The 21,279-nt window shown below is 38.7% G+C and overlaps 1 long non-coding RNA gene across 1 annotated transcript in view; it reads right to left on the minus strand.

Moving 5' to 3' along the window:
• Positions 1-10,869: 10,869 nt before the first annotated feature.
• LOC116665667 overlaps positions 10,870-21,279 on the minus strand; it is a 39,102-nt gene continuing 28,692 nt past the window's right edge. The window contains exon 3 of the long non-coding RNA XR_004322292.1: positions 10,870-11,038. This is a non-coding gene — a long non-coding RNA (uncharacterized LOC116665667). The remainder of the gene's footprint in view (positions 11,039-21,279) is intronic.

Raw genomic sequence — 21,279 nt, forward strand, 5'->3', positions numbered from 1 at the left:
GGGAAGGAGGCACAGGCCTGGACTGCACAGTCAGCCTCCCGCGTGTGGTCCTGCTGTCTAGACCGGCCACCCCAAGGGTCCCCTCGACAGCAGAAACTATGGCTGCTCTCACCAGAGATAGTTCACTCTCCCAATACAGGTTCTTGCAGGTGACTTGGCAAGGCCCGCCCAGGGGTCATTTTTGTGTGACATCTGTGTGAGCAGAACAACTGCTGACTCCACTCTCTAGTCTTCTTTTGTGCATCTACTTCTGGCTATGAAGGCCTCAGTCCACCAGACCAGTTCAGACTCCCTCCTCATTTATTCTGGTTCTCTAAGTTTTTCACCATGAAATTACCCCAAATCTGTGACCTACCCCTAAGTATCAAAATAACTTTGGCACAAAAGACTCCCAATCCCCCAAACAGCCATTTCCACTGTTAGAGCGTGAAAGAACCTCTACTGTCACTTAATTCAATCCTTCCCTCCCCGAAGCTGGCTGCCATGCAGAATCAGCAGCATAATTTTCCTGGGCCCCACGCCTGGAAATCCTGATTCAGTAGGTTGTGGTGGAGCCCAGAGTCAGAATTTTAACACACCTCCGGCGTGGTTCTCACATAGCCCTGTGACCGCTGATGTGACCTCTCCCCTCATCTTATAAATGAGGCCTCTAAGGCCAGAGCACTTGGCCACCTGGTCCAAGGTCATGCTGCCCCTGTTAATAACAAACACTTCCTTGACACTTCACAGGGTACTTTGTTTCATGTGATCTTCCAATAACCCTCAAGGCTGGTGTTATTACAGGATCATCCCCAGTTTACAGAGGAAAGAAAGCAGCTGGAGAAGAGGCAAGTGACTTATCTAACGGCTCACTGTTAATGGACAGACCAACCTTGCACTCAGATTTCCTAACCCCCAGTCCTGCCATTTTTTTCACTGAAAAATAAAGGTCCTGAGCCAAGCAGAAGGCGGATGGGACTAGGCAGTAAGGACATTCTAGGCCAAATTCCACACAATTCTGGCCCCTTATTGCTTGCTGTCACCCAAAGAAATGAGTAGTATACAAAGAAGACATCGACTTCCTCCGTGGTTTTACAGGCCTTATAATGACCAATTTAACCTTTGAAACAGATTTTTAACTATGAAACTGTTCAAATATACAGAATCAGAAAGAATAGAATAGTAAATCTCTATCCCAAATCCAGACTCAACAATGATCATGCTTTTGCACCATTTGCTCTATCAAGCCCCCTTTATTATTTTTCTTCTTTTTTCCTTGAAGTTCTTAATTTTAAAATATTTTTAAAACAAATCCCAGACATCATGTCTTTCCTTCCCATCACACTTCTGGCTGCATCTCATCCAAACACCTAAACTTTGTGCTTGAAGGAGTGTGACTTTGCAGACAGAGCCAGCTGGGACCTTCCTCTACCAGGAGCACAGGTGCCAGCAAGCACCGCAGATCCACCCAGGTGCGCCAGCAGGGCCGTGCTGGGCTCTGGCACCAGGTGTGGGTTCTCAATCATCCTGGCTGGCAAACACATTTTGGGCTTCCTCCAAACCCTCTGACACACTTGAATGTTGATTTAATCCAGTCTCGGTTTGCCAGTTACTGCTTGCCTGCTTCAAGACTGTCAGAAAAGGAAATAGGAAGTAGCCTCAGAACAGTTACTCAAACCCTGGTTCACAGGTAGACCTGTAACTAATTCCCTCCCACAGTGAGATAGAAAACATCTAATCCTGCTGCCATAAATCTGAGCCAATCACGGAGAAATCCATCAGTCTTAGCATACAGCAGGCAGGAAAGAGTGGTCATTATTATTAGCAACTACTTGTTAAATATTTGCCTGATCAGTGCTGGGGTGCCCACCAGCCACACGGAGATGACAGGTAATCTAAGGCCACCACTGCAGCAGGTGGGTGGGTGTGACAAGAGGGCCCTTTTATAGATCACTTGGTTGAGGCTGTCCTGCTACCAGCCACCAGCTGTTGCCATCAGTACTACACCTATGAAATCAAAAGCCAGAGCCATGAAACGTGGAGTGAAACACGTCCATCTAAGCTTTAGTCCAGGCCTCTGGCTCTGTCTCAAACAATGCCGTGTGCTGACTTCCCTCAATCTGTCTGGCCAGCATCCCCACCTCCCTACCGACCCTAATAGGCATTCGTAGGAAGCTCTCAAACGTCAGGCTGCTGAGACTCTTCCCCATTCTGCTGACGCACCATCTGACACAGGCTGGACGCAGGAACCACAACTTTGGGTTAAGTTACCCACACTTCTATTTCTGGGAGACCGCAGCATATATGTGTCCTAAAATGCTGTCAGGAAACAAGAATAGCCAAGCTCGACACATATTTTTACAAACACCTACTAGTTTCCACTTTTAATTTGAGTAACTGATACTTGACTGCTTTGTAGCTACATGAGGACCTCAGTACGGGATTCTGCCGCCACCACGCTATCTGACACCCATTGACTCACCTAATGAAATTCTTCTCTCACAAGATCACATTGCTGTTTTCATGTGGGTGAACAGGGACTGAGACAATCAGTGCTGTAGTTTATTTTTCAGCTCAAACGGGAACTAATGTCACCTGATACCAGGATGCATACCCCCAATTGAAATTAAACTGTATGTGGCATAATTTATAAATAAGTGGGTCTGTCTTTACGATACTGGAATTACCTCTTAAAAATTAAATAATTCAGTTAATTGAGCTGACTGTTTTGTAGAAAGGATTATTTGGAGTTTCCTCACAATGATAGGCACTGCTTATTATATGAATCAGGGTGGAGACTAGGGTGAGGCCAAATGAGGCGCCTAGGGCACAAAATTTAAGGAGGCACTCATTCTCAGGGTCGTGCAAGTGTCGGGTCCACAGTTACAGGATCCTGAGAGTGAATGCCTCCTTAAAATTTACCCTTGGGCACTCTACTTGCCTGCCCTGGTCTCAGCCACACCTCAAGTGAGGCTTCAAGAAGCAATAGCAGTTACCTTGTTAAGTTACAGAGCTTCCCAGTCCAAATCAGGGAGATTCCGGTTCAGAACATCTGGGGTGAGGTTCAGGAATCATTTAAAATAAGCCCCCTTGGGTAATACTGATATGTAGCCAGGTTTGGGATCCACTGATGTAATACTTAGAATATCACTATTAGAAGGTGACATCCCCTTAAATTTAGCATGATTAGCTCCAAGTATAAATATTGGACCAGCATTAGGAATCAGTTTATCCTATTATCATTCTCTTTTGACTACGTACTTTTCCCCCCATCTGTTAGGCACATGTTGCTTTATAGAGAAATGATCATTACTGTTCTCTCCAGCTTTAATAATAAAATTAAGAAAAAATTTTTAAAAATTAGACCAATTCTGAGTTTTCTCCATGTAAAAATTACTTGGAGATTTGATTCTCTATCAGATAGGACTGTGTTCTGCTGCAACCAACGTAAGTTCCTACTAACAGCGGCGCGAATAAGTAGGGACTTATTTTTCCCAGAACTAGCAGTAAGGCGGTAGATGCCTGCTGGCATTGGTCAGCAGCATGCTAAAATCAAGGTTAAGAGCTCTATGAGTCTCTTGGGCTTTCCTTGGGTTTGTTTGCCTCGTGGCCCTCAAAAGACAGCTGTAGTTCCAGGGGTCACCTACCTTCAAGTCGGCGAGGAAAGAAGCAGCAGAAGTGCACTGTCAGCCTTGTCTGTTCCCTCATATCAAGAAAGTAAAATCCTTCCCAGAAACCACCCCCTCCCACACCTCCACGAGCTCTCATTGGCCAGAACTGGGTCACATGGCCACCTGCTGAAAGGGAGGCTGGGAAATCAGGGGCCAGGCTCCTTGTAAGGAGCTTAGATTAGTGCTTCTCAAACTGGCAGGCACCAGAGTCACCTGGAGGGCTTATTAAAACACCCCCAGAGGTTCTGATTCAGTAGCCCTGGGTTAGGACCTAAGGATTTGTATTGTTTAAAGTTCGCAGTTGATGCTGATACCTCTGGTCTTGGGAAAACACTTTGAGAACCACTGACTTCTCGCCAATGGCTCCCAACCCTGATAGTGCATTAAAAACTCCTGGAGAACATTTTTTAAATTGAAGTATAGTTGATCTACAATGTTGTACTAGTTTCAGGTGTACAGCAAAGTGATTCAGTTATACATGTATATATTCTTTTTCAGATTCTTTTCCATTTAGGTTATTACAAGATATTGAATATAGTTCCCTATGCTCTACAGTAGGGCCTTGTTATTTATCTATTTTATATATAGTACTGTGTATCTGTTAATTCCAAACTCCTAATTTATCCCTCCTCTCCCCTCCCCTTCTCTTCCCTTTTGGTAACCATAAGTTTGTTTTCTATATTTGTGAATCTACTTCTGTTTTGTAAATAAATTCATTTATATCATTTTTTTTTTTTAGATTTTACATATAAGTGGTATCATATGATATTTGTCTTTCTCTGCCTGACTTACTCCACTTAGGATGATAATCTCTAGGTCCATCCATGTTGCTGCAATTGGCATTATTTCATTCTTTCTTATGGCTGAATACTATTCCATTGTGTGTGTGTGTGTGTGTATGTATGTATATATATATATACATACATACACACACACACATACCTGGAGAGCATTTTTAAAGGTATAGGTTCCCTAGTCCCACCCCTAGACATTCTGATTTAATTTGTTGATGGGGTCCAGGCATTCCTAATGTCAAAGCTTTACAGATGATTATAATGGTAGCCAGGGATGGATGCCACTATTTTGGGTCAATAATGATCTCTTATCTGAGACTGTTATAGGTTCTATTAGAAAGGATGAAAGAGGGGATGGTCATAGGCCTGTAGTAAGTTCAGACAGTGGTTCCCAGACTTGTCTGCAATTTTGAGACACTTGGGAATCTAAAAAATTCCAAAGTTCAGACATACCTCAGACAACTAATTCCTAATCTCTAGGGGCAGGGTGGGGGGTAGGTGGGACACAGGCATCAGTAGTTTTGAAGCTCTCCAGGTGATTCCAATGTGTAGACAAGTTTGTGAACTCCATGTTTAAGAGAAGATTGCCATGAAGATGACTGCACTTGAAAACAATATAATAGGTAGGTGTGGAGGGAGGTTATTTGGATTGGAAAAGAGAAACCTGAAGATTTATTTAATTACAGCTTCCAACTGTGTGAGAAAATTTCACAAAGGATGCTGTTGCCCATCTGAACTGAAGACCAGCAAGGAGGAAATAGGATTAACCTAGTCAGACCACTTGGGTTTGATGCAAAGAAAAATTTCCTAGCTGCAAATTATTACAATGAAATGTGGTGCAGTGAGACTGGGGTTGTGCAATCCTGTCATTTAAGAGCTGTAAAAATAGTATAGATTCTCATCTGTTTGGAATGTTTTAGTGTCATTCTTTCTGAAGGTGAAGAGGTGGATGAAATGACCTGTCTAGATTTCTTCTTTGAGAAGTTTCCATTTTATTCCTCTTCTCCTCATTTCACATCTCAACTTGAAAGACAGACCTCCGCATTAACAATTCAAAGAAACATAACCTTTGCCCACCTATCTGCTTACATGGATAAACTCTCTGACAGCTAGTAATAGTTTGAGATGCCACTGGCTCGAACTGTTTGGATCTCTAAAACGCTATTTTGAGCTTCTAGATGACAAGCACACTGCCAGACAGGGGCATCCAAATTTGATTTGAATGAGTTCTTGTGTTTGAAATGTAAATGTTCTGTGATGATACACCATCACGTCTGAGCCCTGCTACACTCCAACACACACACACACACACACAACCAGAATAGCTATTTTCATGCCATACAGAAATAATACATGAGTTTAAATGTAGCTACAATTAAAATGTGTTTCCCTCTGTATATGAAAATGTCACTGGCTACTGCCAGGAGGACATGCCCTCTGAAGTGTCTTTCGCAGGGCTGGTAATGAATATACCCTGATCATATCTAACCTTATTATCAGTAATACGCATCAGTCTAACTGCTGGAGTTTCAATTCAGAGGAAAAAATAGGAGGCCATTGATGGAGTAAATGGATCTTAGGTTAAAGATCAAAGATTTGGGAGTTCTATTCCCAAACTTTGCTACACAGTAGAATCATCATGGGAAGCTGTGGGTGCGGAAGGCAGGCATCAGTAGTTTTTAAGATCCCCAGGTGATTTCAATGTGCAGCAAAGTTTGAGAACCACTGCTTTAGCTACCTTCATTATAGGATCTAAAATCTCTTATAGAAAGAATTTCTTTGGGGTAGGGGGTGAGTATAGCCCAGTGATGGAGCACAGGCTTAGCATGCACGAGGTCCTGGCTTCAATCCATTTAAATAAACACATAAAACTTTTTTTTTTTTAAGAATTTCTCTTAGGTCTCATGTCAAAAGTAAAGGTAAGGGACTGGGAGAGAGACAAATTAGGACTTTGGGATTAACAGATACATATTACTGTTTATAAAATAGATAAACAACAAGGACTTACTGTATAGCACAGGGAACTATATTCAATTTCCTGTAATAATATATAACGGAAAAGAATCTGAAAAAAATGTATGTATATGTATAACTGAATCACTTTGCTGTACATCTGAAACTAACATTGTAAATCAATTATACTTCAATTAAAAAAAAAGGTAGAAGTAGGAATTAGGTAAATTTTACCTTAATTTTCACACTCCTTGCTGGGTGTGACAGAAATTAACTGTCCCAAATATTTACTGCTCTTAATTCCTCCATCAGAAGAGAACCTCTAATAGGTCTTTGACTACATGGCCACTCAAAATAAAGGCTGCTTTTCTCAGCCTCCCTTGCACACAGGGCGTGGCTTTACACCGCAGTCCTGGCTTTACACGGGATTAAGTGGAAGTGGCGTGTGCATATTCCTAAACAGTCCTTAAAGGGAATGTACGTATTCCTCTCCCCTTCTACCTCCTTGCCATTTGGAACGCAAACATAATAGATGAAGCTCCAATAGCCAACTGGACAATAAGATGACTTTGGGAAAATGGAAATCACACAAAGCAAAGAAACAAGATATGCAGAGCCTGGCTCCCAACACCACAGAGCTTGATACATGCCCTAGACTGACCCACTGTCTCTGGGCTTCTTAAAGGATAAGAAAAATAGAATTTTACCTTGTTTATGGCACTTTCTGTTAATTGCAGCTGAACGTAATTCCAACAGACTCAGTGGTTCTCATTTTGGTTTAATATTAGAAACACCCAAGGCTCAAGTAGCATATTGAAGTTGGTGATTATGATACCTAAGTTTGGAACAAATATTCAGATATCCCCGGGAGCTAGAAATGCATGGTGAGGGTAAAAATTTGAAAAGCAATGATTGATTAGACTCCTTTTGGAAAAGCAAATCTACTGAGTGAAATATTTAGCAGTACAGTGTAGTGATTAAAGACTTCTTTTCAGGAGATAAATAGCCCTAGACTTAAATCCTGGACTTGCCACTTACTAGCCACAAAGGTAGGCTAATTTACCTTTTCTAAGCCAGTTTCCTCACTTATAAAATGGGCCAGTAACAGTACCTATTGCTGGTGGTATGGGGGATAATTAAATGAGATAATCTAAGACAGTGCTTAGTATAGTAACTGCCACATAGTAAAGGCTCATTAAGTTTTGGCTGGGAAAAAATGTGGGTAGAATTTATGATCTGGTTTTTAATTACATTTTAGTCCCTGACTGCTTGGTTCCTCTCTGTTCAATGTGGTAGCCACTAACCACATATGTTGCCACTTCACATTTACTACAGTGGCTACAATAAAAAAGAGACAATAACAGTTGTTGGCTTGAATGTGGAGAAATTGCAACCTGTATACATTGCTGGTGGGAATGTAAAATGATGTAACCATTTTGGAAAACAGTCTGGCAGTTCCTCCAAATGTTAAATATAGACTTACATGACCCAGCAATTCTCCTAGGTATAAACCAAGAGAAATAAAAACATGTGTCCACACAAAAACTCGTATGGGCGTGCTCACAGCTTATTCACAATAGTCAAAAAGTGGAAAAAATCCAAGTGTCCATCTACTGATGAATGGGTAACCAAAACATCCCACACAATGGAATATTATTTGGCAATAAAAAGAGGGAAGTATTGATACATGCTACAGTATGGATGGACCTTGAAAACATTATTATAAGTGAAAGAAGCCAGTCACAAAACTCTACTTACTGTATAATGCCACTTACATGAAATGCTCAGAATAGACAAATCTATGGTGATGGAAAGGTTAGTGACTGCCTAGGGCAGGAGGTAGGGGGAATGGGAATGACTGCCAATAGGTATGGGGTTTCCTTTGGGGTGAAAAAATGTTCTAAAATTAGATTGTGGTGATGGTTGCACAACTCTGTGACTGTACTAATGTACACTTTAAATGGTTGAATATAATAGTATGTAAATTATAGCCCAATAATGCTGTTAAGGACAAAACGTGGCATCCCGCCAAAAAAAAAAAAGTTTTTTTGAAACTTAGCTTTGTAGGAAAATAGGGGAAATAATGAAATTTGCCAAGGCATCATCATATAATGGAAAGAACATTGGTCAAGAGTCAAGACCTAAATTCTAGGTCTGCAGTCACTGCTCACCAACAGCAAGACCTAGGGCAAGTCTCTTAACCTGTCTTTAGCCTCTTCATTTATTAAAGGATGAAGGTTCCATTTCTAATATTTAGTGGCAATAATATTTTCCTGTTGACCTGATAAACAGCTGTTACATCTGATTCTCAAGGGGCTTCATGATCCAACACATGAAAGAGCTGCTGCTTATTGCTTCAGCCCTGTTCTCTCCTTACTGGGAAAATCTGATGAAATACCTACAGATCTCCAGGCTGTCAGGCCAGCAGCAACTGCAGAGTATGTTCCCAGAGGAATCCTGCAGAAACTTCCTCAGCAGCAACTGCAGAGTATGTTCCCAGAGGAATCCTGCAAAGAGAGAAGGGATCATGTTCTAACTCAGTTTTGATGGAAGCATTTGGTTCAGGCTATGTCCTTTTGCAGACCAAGAAGGGTGTGAGGGAGAAAAATAAGGCAAGCATCAAGTTGCTTCTGCTCAAAATCATCTTCTTTATACTATATCAAGAACAAAACAAACAAAACAAGAGATCTAATCAATTATAATCTCATCTCAAAAAGAATAATATAAAGTTGGAAGGGATATTTGTTCCAATCCTCTCATCTCACTGATACAGAGATCAGTGACCAGGGTTTAAGTGACTTGTCCATGGTCCCATTATCCATAGAACTTGGACTAGAACCATTAACTGGAAACTCTAATTCTGATGCCTTTTTCTTTGACCTAATATACCACATCTTCTTAGTTGAATTTCATAGAGTGGGAGAGGAAAGATTAAGCCTCACACACACCTTAGTTTTATTTAATTTAATTAAACAATCAGTGCAATTAAATTATAAGGGAATGTTGAAGAAATTAAATCTCAGCCTTATTCTGAAAGAATTACTTCAATCAAATGTAAGGCCAGTATTTCCAAACTTCTTTGTTGAAAAAGTCGGTATGCCTCCTGCCTCAAAACTCCTGTAGATCCAGTTTGTTGATCTCATGCTGTCTCACTACTTTAAATACTCCTCTCCTCTTCATAATTCAATGCTGATACACCAGGAAATCCTGTTGACTTGACCTTCAAAATATACTCAGAATCCAGCCACTTCTCCACTGTCATTACCACCATACTGGTCCAAATCACCATTATCTTTCCCCCCTGGATTACTGCCAATCATCCCCTCATTTCTGCTCAATATACCAGGCAAAACAATGCTTTGAAGTGTAAGTCAGATCACGTCACAATTCTGCTCAAAACCCCCAGTGGTGCCCTCAAATCAGACTGAGGCACACACTGGGTGAAATTATGTTTAAAAATGGCACTCCTGAAAAAGTTATTACAGAGAGTCAATCTAGTTTAAATAAGACAGCATCTGTTTTACTGTGAAGATCACCGGCGTAGTGACTGATATTTCAGATGATTGGAGAAGAAAGAAACTGATGAACAATGTGTATCTCAGAGGAACTTAGATCGGATGTTAGATTGTTTGGCTTTTATATTTGAATGACTTCTTATAGAAGATTGCATTAAAAACTGTATTTCAGCATTGCAATTTATCTGTTCAGACTTTTAAAACAAGGAAGTTTACTCAAAATCCTACTCTCTAAAGACTGAGAAAGTGCTAGCTGCAATTATGAAGAAACCCTCTGGCTGACTTTACAGAGCACACGTGTGGTCACGTTGTCTTGTTTCTGGTTCCTGAGTCACCTGAGTGACATTCGTGTTTTTAAATTGCTGGAGGGAAACTGGGCCTTTTCCACAGAGGTCACATAGTGTCTACACACTGCTTAGGTGCTTCTTTCTTCCTCGGGATAAATGTTAGCATTCGGAAGTAATCTTCTCAATCACGATTTGGAAAATTTCATGAGTGCAATCATAAAACAATTATCAGAAATATTTTTGACGTAAAAATTATAATGTTCTAACTTGTTTTATAAGTTTGAATAGTGTTTCTGTCCCTTAATTGATTTTCTATTTGTTGATTTGTTAATCAGACTGACAGTAGCAAATCCGATATTACTTAAATAGATAGATTGCTTATTGTCTATTTAATGAAGTAGGTAACATGTTTAAACTACATAATACGAAAATTTTGTCGTACTTACCTTTTTTCCAGAACTATTACTTTATGCACTTTTCCTATAAACACATACTGTTGATTAAAAGGTGGTTAATCCTAACCATCTTTTGTTCTTCAAACTGGTGCTATATTTCATCAAGACCAATAAAGTTTTTCCCAAATGTAAAAAAACAAAAATAAAAACAAACAAACAAACAAAACAACCCAACGGCTTCCCACAGAAGCCACAGTCCTTACCATGGCCTCCAAGGCTCTGTCCTCTTCCTCCCACTTCTTCCATTCATTCTGCTCCTGCCGCAGGCATCTCCTTGCTGTTCCTTGAGCAATTCAGGTGTATTCACCTTTGCTCTAACTGGTTCTTCTGCTGGAAATACTTTTCTGCAGGGGGAAATGCTGAAATACATGCAAATTTGTAGACCTGTATTAAGAAATCACAAATGCAAAATTAAATGCAAGTCCTTGAAGTGGGCCCCTGTGAGCTAGGGATCTTGAAATTCAAGCTTCACTAGCTTCATAGTAAATCCACTTCCTATTTCTTTTTTTCTTCAGATGTCTGCTAGCCTGACGACCTCACATCCTTCGAAGTTTTGTTCTAATCTTACCTTCTCACTGAGGCCGGCTGTGACCTCTCTGTGTAATACGGCAACATGTTCCTCCGCTCTCATACTTTTTTCTTCCCTATGACAATTAGCATCTTTTAACACACTATAATTAACTCGTTTATTATCTCTACTGCTCCTCCTCCATGATCTTGACAGAATATAAGCTCCAGTATCGCCAGTCCCTAGAACAGTCCTGGCACAGAGTAGGTGTTAAACATTTGTAGAAGGAATGAATTTCTATTTCTTTAATGCCATTTTAAAAGCAATTGAAACTCCTAGGCCTGGCATATGCTAGGTGCTCAGTTAGCATCATCTTGAGGAATAAATTTTAAAAAGCCATTACTGCTACTATTCATCCAGTATTTAGCACGTGCCAAATTCTTTTTTATATTCTCTTGACAGTCCCACTAGAAGGGTACTATTATTATTCCTAGCTTACAGCTGAGAGAACCAAGTTTAAATACATTGCCTATGGTCATATAGCTCAGAAGTAACCAACTGGGACTAAACCCAGGTATGTCTTATTCTAAAGCCTGTGATCTTTCCATTTTGCTGCTACCAAGTGACATTAGTAGTCCAGTTCCTTTCAGGCATGGTTGAGGGAGGCCCTAGAAAAAACCACCTGAATTTGTGATTCTTGCACAGCTCCAGTAAGTACTTGTTTTGAGACCCTGAGCAAGTTTCTTAACCTCTGAGTTTCAGTTTTCTCTTCTCTAAAATAGGCATCACAAAATTTTCCTTGAAGGATAGAGATGAGAAATAAAGGAATAGTGTTTGTATTTAATAAGCATTTAATAAATATTCCCCTCAAAGGATTTGAACGAGTTTATCACTAAACACACACATTCATAAATAGCACTTGGAGGAGCGAGCAGGCCGGCAGCTACGGGAAGTTTGTGGGAGAGTTTTTCTGGAGCCATGCACACAGGGCTGAGCTCAAGAGAACAACGTAGAAGTGAGGCAGGGAAGCCCAACGGTGCAAACCACAAGGGAATGCAAGTGACGCTCTTCTGAAGTTACATCTTGTCCTTGTCGCCCACAGGCTGGCTTGCTCACATCTTTCCGTAAGACCCTGGAGTAGGTCTTTTTTTTAACACTTCACTGAACAAGTGTCACAGGATATCTGAAGTTTCCTGGAATTAAGTCATCTCATACAATTTCAAATATTTGAAGTGCTAAATGAAAGAAAAGCTCCAAATTCTTGTTATATTTCTGCCAAGCTTCTTTGGGAACAATGGATAAGGAGAGCCAATCTGGCAGAGTGAGGTGTGGGGGAGGTTGAGCCAAAGGCGAGGAGGGCCGGTAGGTGAGGAGGGACTGGCTAGTACCCCCAAGACTCTAGTTAACTCGGCGGAGGGCCCAGGGCTTGCCTCATGCACCCCGAAGGGGCCCCCATCTTACACAGACTTTGGCATAGGGCAGCATTCATTCAGGTTATTTATTTTCTTCTTTTTCTTTTTAAATGAAGTATAGTGGATTTACAATGTTGTGTTAATTTCTGGTGTACAGCATAGTGATTCAGTTATACACATATATATATTATTTTTCAGATTCTTTTTCATTATAGGTTATTACAAGCATTGAATTTAGTTTCCTGTGCTCTATAGTAGGACCTTGTTATTTATCTATTTTATATATAGTAGTTTGTATCTGCTACTCCCAAACTCCTAACTTATCCCTCCACTCGCTTCTTTGGTAACCATAAGTTTGTCCTCTATGTCTGTGAGTCTGTTTCTGTTTTGTAAATAAGTTCATTTGTGTCCTTTTTTTAGATCTGACATATAAGTGTTATCATATACTATTTGTCCTTGTCTTACTTATTTCACTTAGTATGATGATCTCCAGGCCCATCCATGTTGCTGCAAATGGCATTATTTCATTCTTTTTATGGCTGAGTAGTATTCCATTGTGTATATACCACAACTTCTTTATCCAATCATCAGCCATCACTGCAACCTGGAAACATTTTAAATATCTCTTAAGTTATCAATTTAATCTAATGAGAGAAGAATTAGCTTCTGTGTAAAATATTATAAAAGAATAATTTAAAAACCTACAACCCTAATGTGGCAACAACTAGAAATACGTATTTCATAAAGACGTCCATGTATCTAATCTATGCAACATTCTTGGTTTTCTAGCTCATAATGCAGGGAAGGTGGGACAATAAGGATTAAGTCTGGCTATGAGTAACAGAGTCTTGAAAAAGAACAGAGTAAACAAGATAGAACCTTATTTTCTTTTCATTTAAAAGAAAACTATAGGAAGTCAGTCCAGGAGGAGCATGGTGCTCAGTGTCATCAGGGACTAGAACTCCTTCCAGCTTTCTGTGTCTTGGCTGTGGTGCTTGATAGCTGCTGGAGCTCCTCATTTGAAGCAGCAGATAGATGGAAGGGAAACTTTCTATACTTTCAATATTGCACCTTTTTCCTGCTTACATCTGATTGGCCAGAACTTAGTCACATGCCACACCCAGTTGCAAGGGAAGCTGGGAAAGGTAATCGACCAGCTGGGTGCATGGTACCCAGAGAAAAATTAGGTTTTGTTATAAGAAAGGGGAGGATAATATTGGGAGTCTATTTGAAATCTTCTTCCTGTTCCTTTCTAACCCTTAACTGTGATGAATAACTATTTCTGGTGTTCTGAATATTAGGTAAGAATGTCTGTTTATATAAATTATTATACATAATTTTCATATAGTCAATAAAATGCCATAGGATGGGAGTCAACAGACATCTAAAATTGTGAAACAAAGTGGGGTGCAATAACAGCCCAGGAAATGGTGGGGGGTGGGAAGAGATAGACTGGGATTTCAAAATTCTAGAATAGATAAACAAGATTATACTGTATAGCACAGGGAAATATACACAAGATCTTATGGGAGCTCACAGAGGAGATAATGTGACAATGAATATATATATGTTCATGTATGACTGAAAAATTGTGCTCTACACTGGAATTTGACACAACATTGTAAAATGATTATAAATCAATAAAAAAAAAAAACCAGCCCAGGAAATGGGTTCAAAATCTGATTCAATTTCAGTTGATTAATCTCAGCTGGCCTAGGATGGCAGTGAGTAAAACCCCAGAAAAACATTTAAAATTTTTTTGGTCTTTGAGCTACTAATATCTTTGTGTAAATTGTTTAGTAGTAAGTTTTTTTTTTTTTAAATCCTTGGGCTGTTTTATATATGTGATTTTTAAAAGATATTTACTATGTGTAGGAGAATATGATGATTAAATTCATCAGTCTGATCTACTAGCTAAAGAACTGTTTAAACCTTCAGGAAGATTTTGTCTGTGGGATTTATGTCTATACCGTTAAATGTATGAGGTGTTTGAGGGAATAAAATATAGTAACCTCATATTTGTGGCTTGAAATGTCAAAAGCAATCTGATTAATTATGTAGGAGGTACTGACCATTAAGAAATTCTCCTTTATTAAATTTAATGAACTGAACATTATTTAAAAAATGAGTTCCATCTGATTTATAAAAAGATCTAACAGCATAAAAAATACAATATAAAAATATATCTGTGAATTGTGCTCAGTGGCCTAAAAAACAGCAGATTTAAAAATGAAAACCTGTAACATAATGGATACTAACGAAAATCCAAGTAATTGGGAACATTCCTTTGCACACACAAAAGCTCTATCACTAAAAAATGGCCAGCAGGTATTATTTCCCACCCCCCATCTCACAAATGAAGAGAGTAAGGCTCAGAGTAGTTAGGTGATTTGCCGTCTGTCTCACAGTGGGTCACTCAGCTGGGATGCAAGCTGAACCTCCCCATCCTGCCTCAGGTGGGGCTAGCGTTCTGTTTCCAGGAGGGAGCTCCTGGGAAAGGTAGGCTGTCTTTCACTCTGGCTAGAATTGCGGTGCCTGGCTGAATGCCTTTGCAGTGTCAGCTTCCGGGATCCCTCACATGAGTGACAGAAATATATGTATTGTTTTTAATTAATTTGCTTTAATTGAAAAATTAATATATACACATAATTTTTAAAATCCAATAAAAATCCAGAAAGTACAAGGGTCTGTGAAAAGTAAGTTGTTCTAATTTTCCTCACTTCAGACCCCCTGCAGTTCTCCTCTGCAGCGGCGAGCATTGGGAATAATTTCTTGTGCATCTTTCCAGAAACAAACAGTCTATGCACGTACTAACCCATTTACAGTCATGTATACATACATCCCTGTTTTAAACTTTTAAACTTTACCCTCATACTGTTTCATTTTTTTTTTTTAACCACATGTGTATACTTGCTTAAAAAAAAAAATAAATAAATAGGTAGTTTTGCCCAGTTTATTCAGCTGGGTCGCAAAGCATCTTCCAAACTCTGTGCTTTTGGACCAGAAGAACTATAACCTGTTCATGGAGATTCTCTTAGCACATCTGGAATCACACCACAGCTCTCTGGTCTGCTCATTGATAATGTCAATCCAGAAAAACAGGTGCTGGGGTGGAGGAGATTGTGCCTGGGTGTGCCTTCGAGACAATTTATCTGTGATTATTTGTCCTTTCTCTGGTACCCTGGTCTTGGCACATGGTTGGATCACTGATGGAGGCTGGGATAGCTCTGGTTTGCTTCAGGATTTCAGACCTCACCTTTCAGAGGTGAGTTCCTCTAAGCTCTGTCGTAATCATAGATGTACAATAACTTTGAAAACTATGAAGCCCTGTAACTAGGCTTGAATACCAGGGAGCAGAGAAATCCCTGTTGAAGAGTCAATGGGAGAACTCTTAGAATTATCAAAGAAGTTCAGGAAAATGGCTGTCATTAGAGAATCTTGTAGGAATTGTTGCCTGGATACTAGCAATAACCAGCTAAGCCAGCGTTTCCCACACTTTGGGCATTAAAATATGACCTTTATCAATTTTTTTTTTTTGCTATATTCAGGTATGACTCTGCTATTATTTACTTATTTTTTCTTTCACTAGATTCATTTTTATTTAAATTAAATGTATTAAACTATTACCCACAAAGTAGCCAGAGTGTTATTTTTTAAATGTTACTCACTCACATCATCCCTCTGCTCAAAATCTTCCAATAGCTTTGATCTGATTTAGAATACAAATTGTCTACAAGGATCTACATGATTTGTGCCTCTAAGTGCCCTCCTCACCTCCTCTACACATTCCATCTCCACCACTTGGTTTCATCCACAATGGTCTCCTTGGTATTTCCCCAGCACATTAACCTCATTCCCAACACAAAGTCTTTGCATTTTGGGGCGACTCAGCCTGGAATGCTCCTCCTCTAGATATATCCTTGTTTCATAACCTTAGTACATTCTATTTTTGTTTGTTTGTTTGTTTTTAATGAGGGGGAGCTAATTAGGTTTATTTATTTATTTATATTTGGAGGAGGTGCTGGGGATTGAACCCAGGACCTTGTGCATGCTAAGCATGCGCTCTACCACTTGAGCTATACCCTCCCTCAACAGCCTTAGTACATTCTGGTTGCAAACATCTCTCTCAGAGAGGCTGATCTGGCCAAACTGGCACTTGCTTGTCATTGGATGCCCTTTACCCTGCTTTACTTTCCTTCTTAGCATGTATTACCACCCAAAATATTATACAGTTATTCATTTATTTAATTATTATCTATCTCCCCTGACTAGAATGTAAGCACCAAGACATCAGGGGGCTTTACTTTTTAGTTCACTGTTGTATTCCCAGAACCTACAGCAGTGCCTGGAATATAGTAAGTGCTTAATAAGCAACTGTGGAATGCATGGACAGATAGAAAGTTCAATGACAAGCTCAATCAAATGGAGATTTGATTGTTGAGGAATAGACCCTATTATTTAATAAAGGAGGCTTCACAAATAAATGGGATGAAAGAATTAGTCAATAAAGTTTACAGAGAAAGCTGAGTATCCTTTAAAAACAAAATGATGAATATAGATACTTGTCACCATCATACAATTAACTAAATATGTGCCCAGATGGATTAAAAATGTGGATAATTTAGAGCAAATCACTTTTTTAAAATCCTAAAAATATAGCTGAATTTTCTCCTGATTTCTCATTGGGAAAGAACTTTCTAATCTAAAACACAGTAGAAAATAATAAATAAAAAGTCAGTACATTTGAATTCATAAACTGTTAATTTTCTTTAGCATATTTATTACTTAAGTTTTATTTATTTGTTGCTGCATTTCTCAAGGAAATGCAAATTAAAATCACAATGAAATACCACTATACATCTATTAAATGGCTAAAAAAAAACCCCAAAACAAACAACCCCCCCCTCCAAAAACACTGGCAATACCAAGGACCAGAAAAGATGTGGAGCAAAGGAAATTTTCATGCAGTCTTGGTAGGAATAGAAAATGTTAGAGCAATTTTGGAAAATAGTTCGGCAGTTTTCTTAGAAAGTTAAATATACACTCACCCTATAGCCCAGTGATTCCATTTTGACATATTTACCCAAGAGAAATAAAAATTTATGTTCAAATACTTGTATGTGAATGTTTATAGGAACTATATTCATTACTAACAAAAACTAGAAATAACCCAAATGTCCTTCATGTCCTTCAGCTGGTATATGAATAAACAAAATATGGGATTCCACACATAGTACTCAGCAATAAAAAGGGAATGAGGTGGGAGAGGGCGTAGCTCAGTGGTAGAGTGCATGCTTAGCGTGAGCAAGGTCTTAGGTTCAATCCCCCAGTACCTCCACCAAAAAACAAAAACAAAGGAACAAAATACTGACATATTCAGTAACATGGGTGAATATCTCAACACTTTATGCTAATTGAAAGAAGCCAGACTTAAAAGGCTATATTCTGTATGATTTCTTTATATGACATTCTGGAAAAAGCAAAACTATAGGAACAGGAAAAAGATGGGTGGTTGCCAGGGGCTAGAGGTGGGAGAAGGGTTGACTATAAAAGGGCCTGGGGAAATTTTTTGGAGGTGATGGAAATATTCTATAAACTGAGTGTGATGCTGGTTACCCTACTGTATATGTCTGTGAAAATCCATAGAAATGTATACTAAAAAGGATGAATTTTACTATATGTAAAATATATCACAATAAACCTGACTTTTTAAAAGAGGAGAAATTTAAAAAGCAAACTGGAAAATGTTTTTTAAAAAGTATGACAAAATATTTAGACTGTTTATAGGTAAATAATACAGAAAACTGATAAGAGAAACACTAGTCACTATATAACAAAAGAAAAAAATGTTCATTCTGACTAGTAATCAACAAATAGAAATTAAAGCACATTGACAAATATTTTCCCCCTATTATTCTCTTCCTCCATCACCCCCCTCCCTTTTTTTTAAAGGTTAGTACAGAATGCTGGTTAACAGTGGGGAGGGATATATATGCTCACACGATTTTGGTAAAATTGTAAATTGTTTCAAATCTTCCTGGGAAGCAGTCTGGCAGATCTATATCAAGAGATTAAGAAGTGTTCATAACTTTTATTTCAGGAATTTTACCTCTGAGAATCTGTCCTAAGGAAAGAAACCAAGTCACAAGAATCGTTTTATGCACAAAGATGACTGGCAGAAATTATTTAAAGTAGCAAAAAGTTTGGAACAACCTAAGTGTCTATATTAAGGTAGTGGTCAAAAAGTTACCGTTTTTTCATGTGAAGAAATAGTATACTGTAGCCATTGAGAAGAATGTTTTTGAAGAATTTTTAATAACAGAAAAAGTGCTTATGAAATAATGCTAACAATATAGAATAGTATAAAAAGTATCATCTCAACTGTCTAAAAATATTCATACATTAAAAAATTCAAGAAGACAGTTTGCTAGTATGTTGATCATAGTTATCTGGGGTTGCTGATTTTATTTTCTTTCTTATTGGCTTCTGCATTTTCTTAAAAATGCCCCTAAAGTGTTATTGTGAAAGAAGCATTCAAAGGTTAAGGGGACTCAGCAGACATCCCCAACTTTGGGTTCCAGACCACTGGTGTTACTGTTCCACAGAAGCATACCATCTTGAAAATCTACTATATTTATGGATTTTTTTTCTCCAAAAACCAAAAGTCATAACATTTTGAAATAAAATAAACTATCACAATATTTGGGGTATATTTGAGATTTTCTTAGAAATTAAATTATGGCTTATTTATACTTCGGTAGTTAAAGTTCAAACTTTCAAATATGAGATTCAAGACTCTCTTAAGACTTCACTGTCCAATACGGTAGCCACTAGGCACATGGGCTATTGAGCACTTGAACTGTGGCCAGAATTAACTGAGAGGTGCTGAAAGTATATACACACCAGATTTTCAAGACTTCAAATGAAAAAAAGAATATAAAATATATTGTTAATTTTTTATATTGATACATGTTGAAGTTTCTTGTTGTATATGTAGGTTAAATAAAATGAATTATTAAAATTAATTTCACCCGTTTCTTTTTACTTTTTCAATGTAGTTACCAGAAAATGTAAAGTTACATACATAGTTTGCATTATATTTCTATTGGGAAGAGTTGCTTTAAAATCCGTTCTGAGTCTAGTCTTTGAGCCTCATTTCCTCCCTCATGTTTGCCAGGAATTAATGATGTCGACCTCTCCTTCATTCCCATCATAAGATAAAATGCTATTAGTTGGTCACTTTTGTGCTGCTGTTTCCTCAGGCTGCAGTGCCTTTCTCCACCTTAATTTATGTTTAAATCCTTAGGCTCAACTAAAATGCTGCCATGTCAATGAAACTCTACATTAATTAGGGATCCTATTCAGCCCCATGCAACAGAAACCAGTTAGATATCTCAATCAAATAGATATTTTTCTTTCCCTTGTATCCAGAGATGGGCAGTCCAGGACTGGTGCAGGAGCTCCTTGACATCATCTTCCAGGAGCCATCTGCCTTTCTATTTTGTCATCATTAGTGTGGGGCTTTTTCATTCATGGTTACTTTCTAGTCACAAGATAGCTGCTCCACCTCCAGCCATAAATCTGCATTCCAGCAGGGAGAAGGAAAAAAAAGGTAACAAGGAGGAAGGGGGACATCTATAATCAGAAAGCAAACTTTTCCAGAAATCTTCGGCAGACTTTCACTTGTTTCTCTTTGGCCTGTATTGTTTCAGAGACCCCAGTTTGCAAGAGGGAGGAATTACAGCTCTTTTGGTTTTTGCTGTTGCTGTTGCTATTGCCCTTGTTGTTGGCTTTGGTTTTAATTTTTTGCTGGACACACTGCTGCAAGGATAGACGAGTAAAGAAAAGGGGATTCTAGTAGTCCCTGCCCACATCTTTGATTTTAGTGGTCAAAATTTATTTCCCTGGATGGTGCTGGATAGACATGGGAAATTTTTTTTTTTTTTACTATTTTTGCTTCCTCCTTCCAGAGGGATTTTGTTTCTCCCATAAACAGTTTTCCTTCAGGCCAAGAATGCAATCGTTTATCACATTTTGGATTTTCTTAATTACCATCACATTCCAGTCTAGTCTCTGGGGCCTTTTTATTCACTGTGCAGATGCCTCGAGCCTAAGAGCTTTTCAGGGGCCTGAACATTTTAAACCTGAAAAAAATGTATTGGCTTCTAAATGCAGAAAGAAAACAGTGATAGCAAAACTCATTAAATATTTAGTTAAGTGTCTCTGAAATATAGAGTTAGATTCACAATTAATTGTTAAATTTAGTATTCACAAAAATGTTATTACATTTGAAATATACTTGCGGATTATGGTCTCACTTCCCTGACTATGCATACTGATTACACAGAAATCATAGCCAACCAAAAATTAAATGATTTACTCCTAGCTTTCCTGGACATTACAGCAGCCTCCCCACATCTTTCCAGCCAGATTATCACTCCAAACCTTTCACAGTACCCGAAATTCTGAGTGAGTGATTGAGTTGGGAATGGAGATATCTAAGACATTTGGGCCAGTGAAATATGAGTAGAAGTGGCCATCTCTCCCTGCTTCTTCTAGTTGTGAATAAGGAAGGATTTTGCCCTTATGACTGCGGACAGCCATCTATTTTGCAACCATAAAGAGACCTAAGGTTTAGGACAAAACCCACACTTGTAGTGTGCAGAACAAAGAAACAAACAAAGAGCTGGGCCCTTGAAAACATG

The sequence above is a fragment of the Camelus ferus genome, chromosome 1 (assembly GCF_009834535.1).
Source record: "Camelus ferus isolate YT-003-E chromosome 1, BCGSAC_Cfer_1.0, whole genome shotgun sequence".
Taxonomy (NCBI): Eukaryota; Metazoa; Chordata; class Mammalia; order Artiodactyla; family Camelidae; genus Camelus; species Camelus ferus.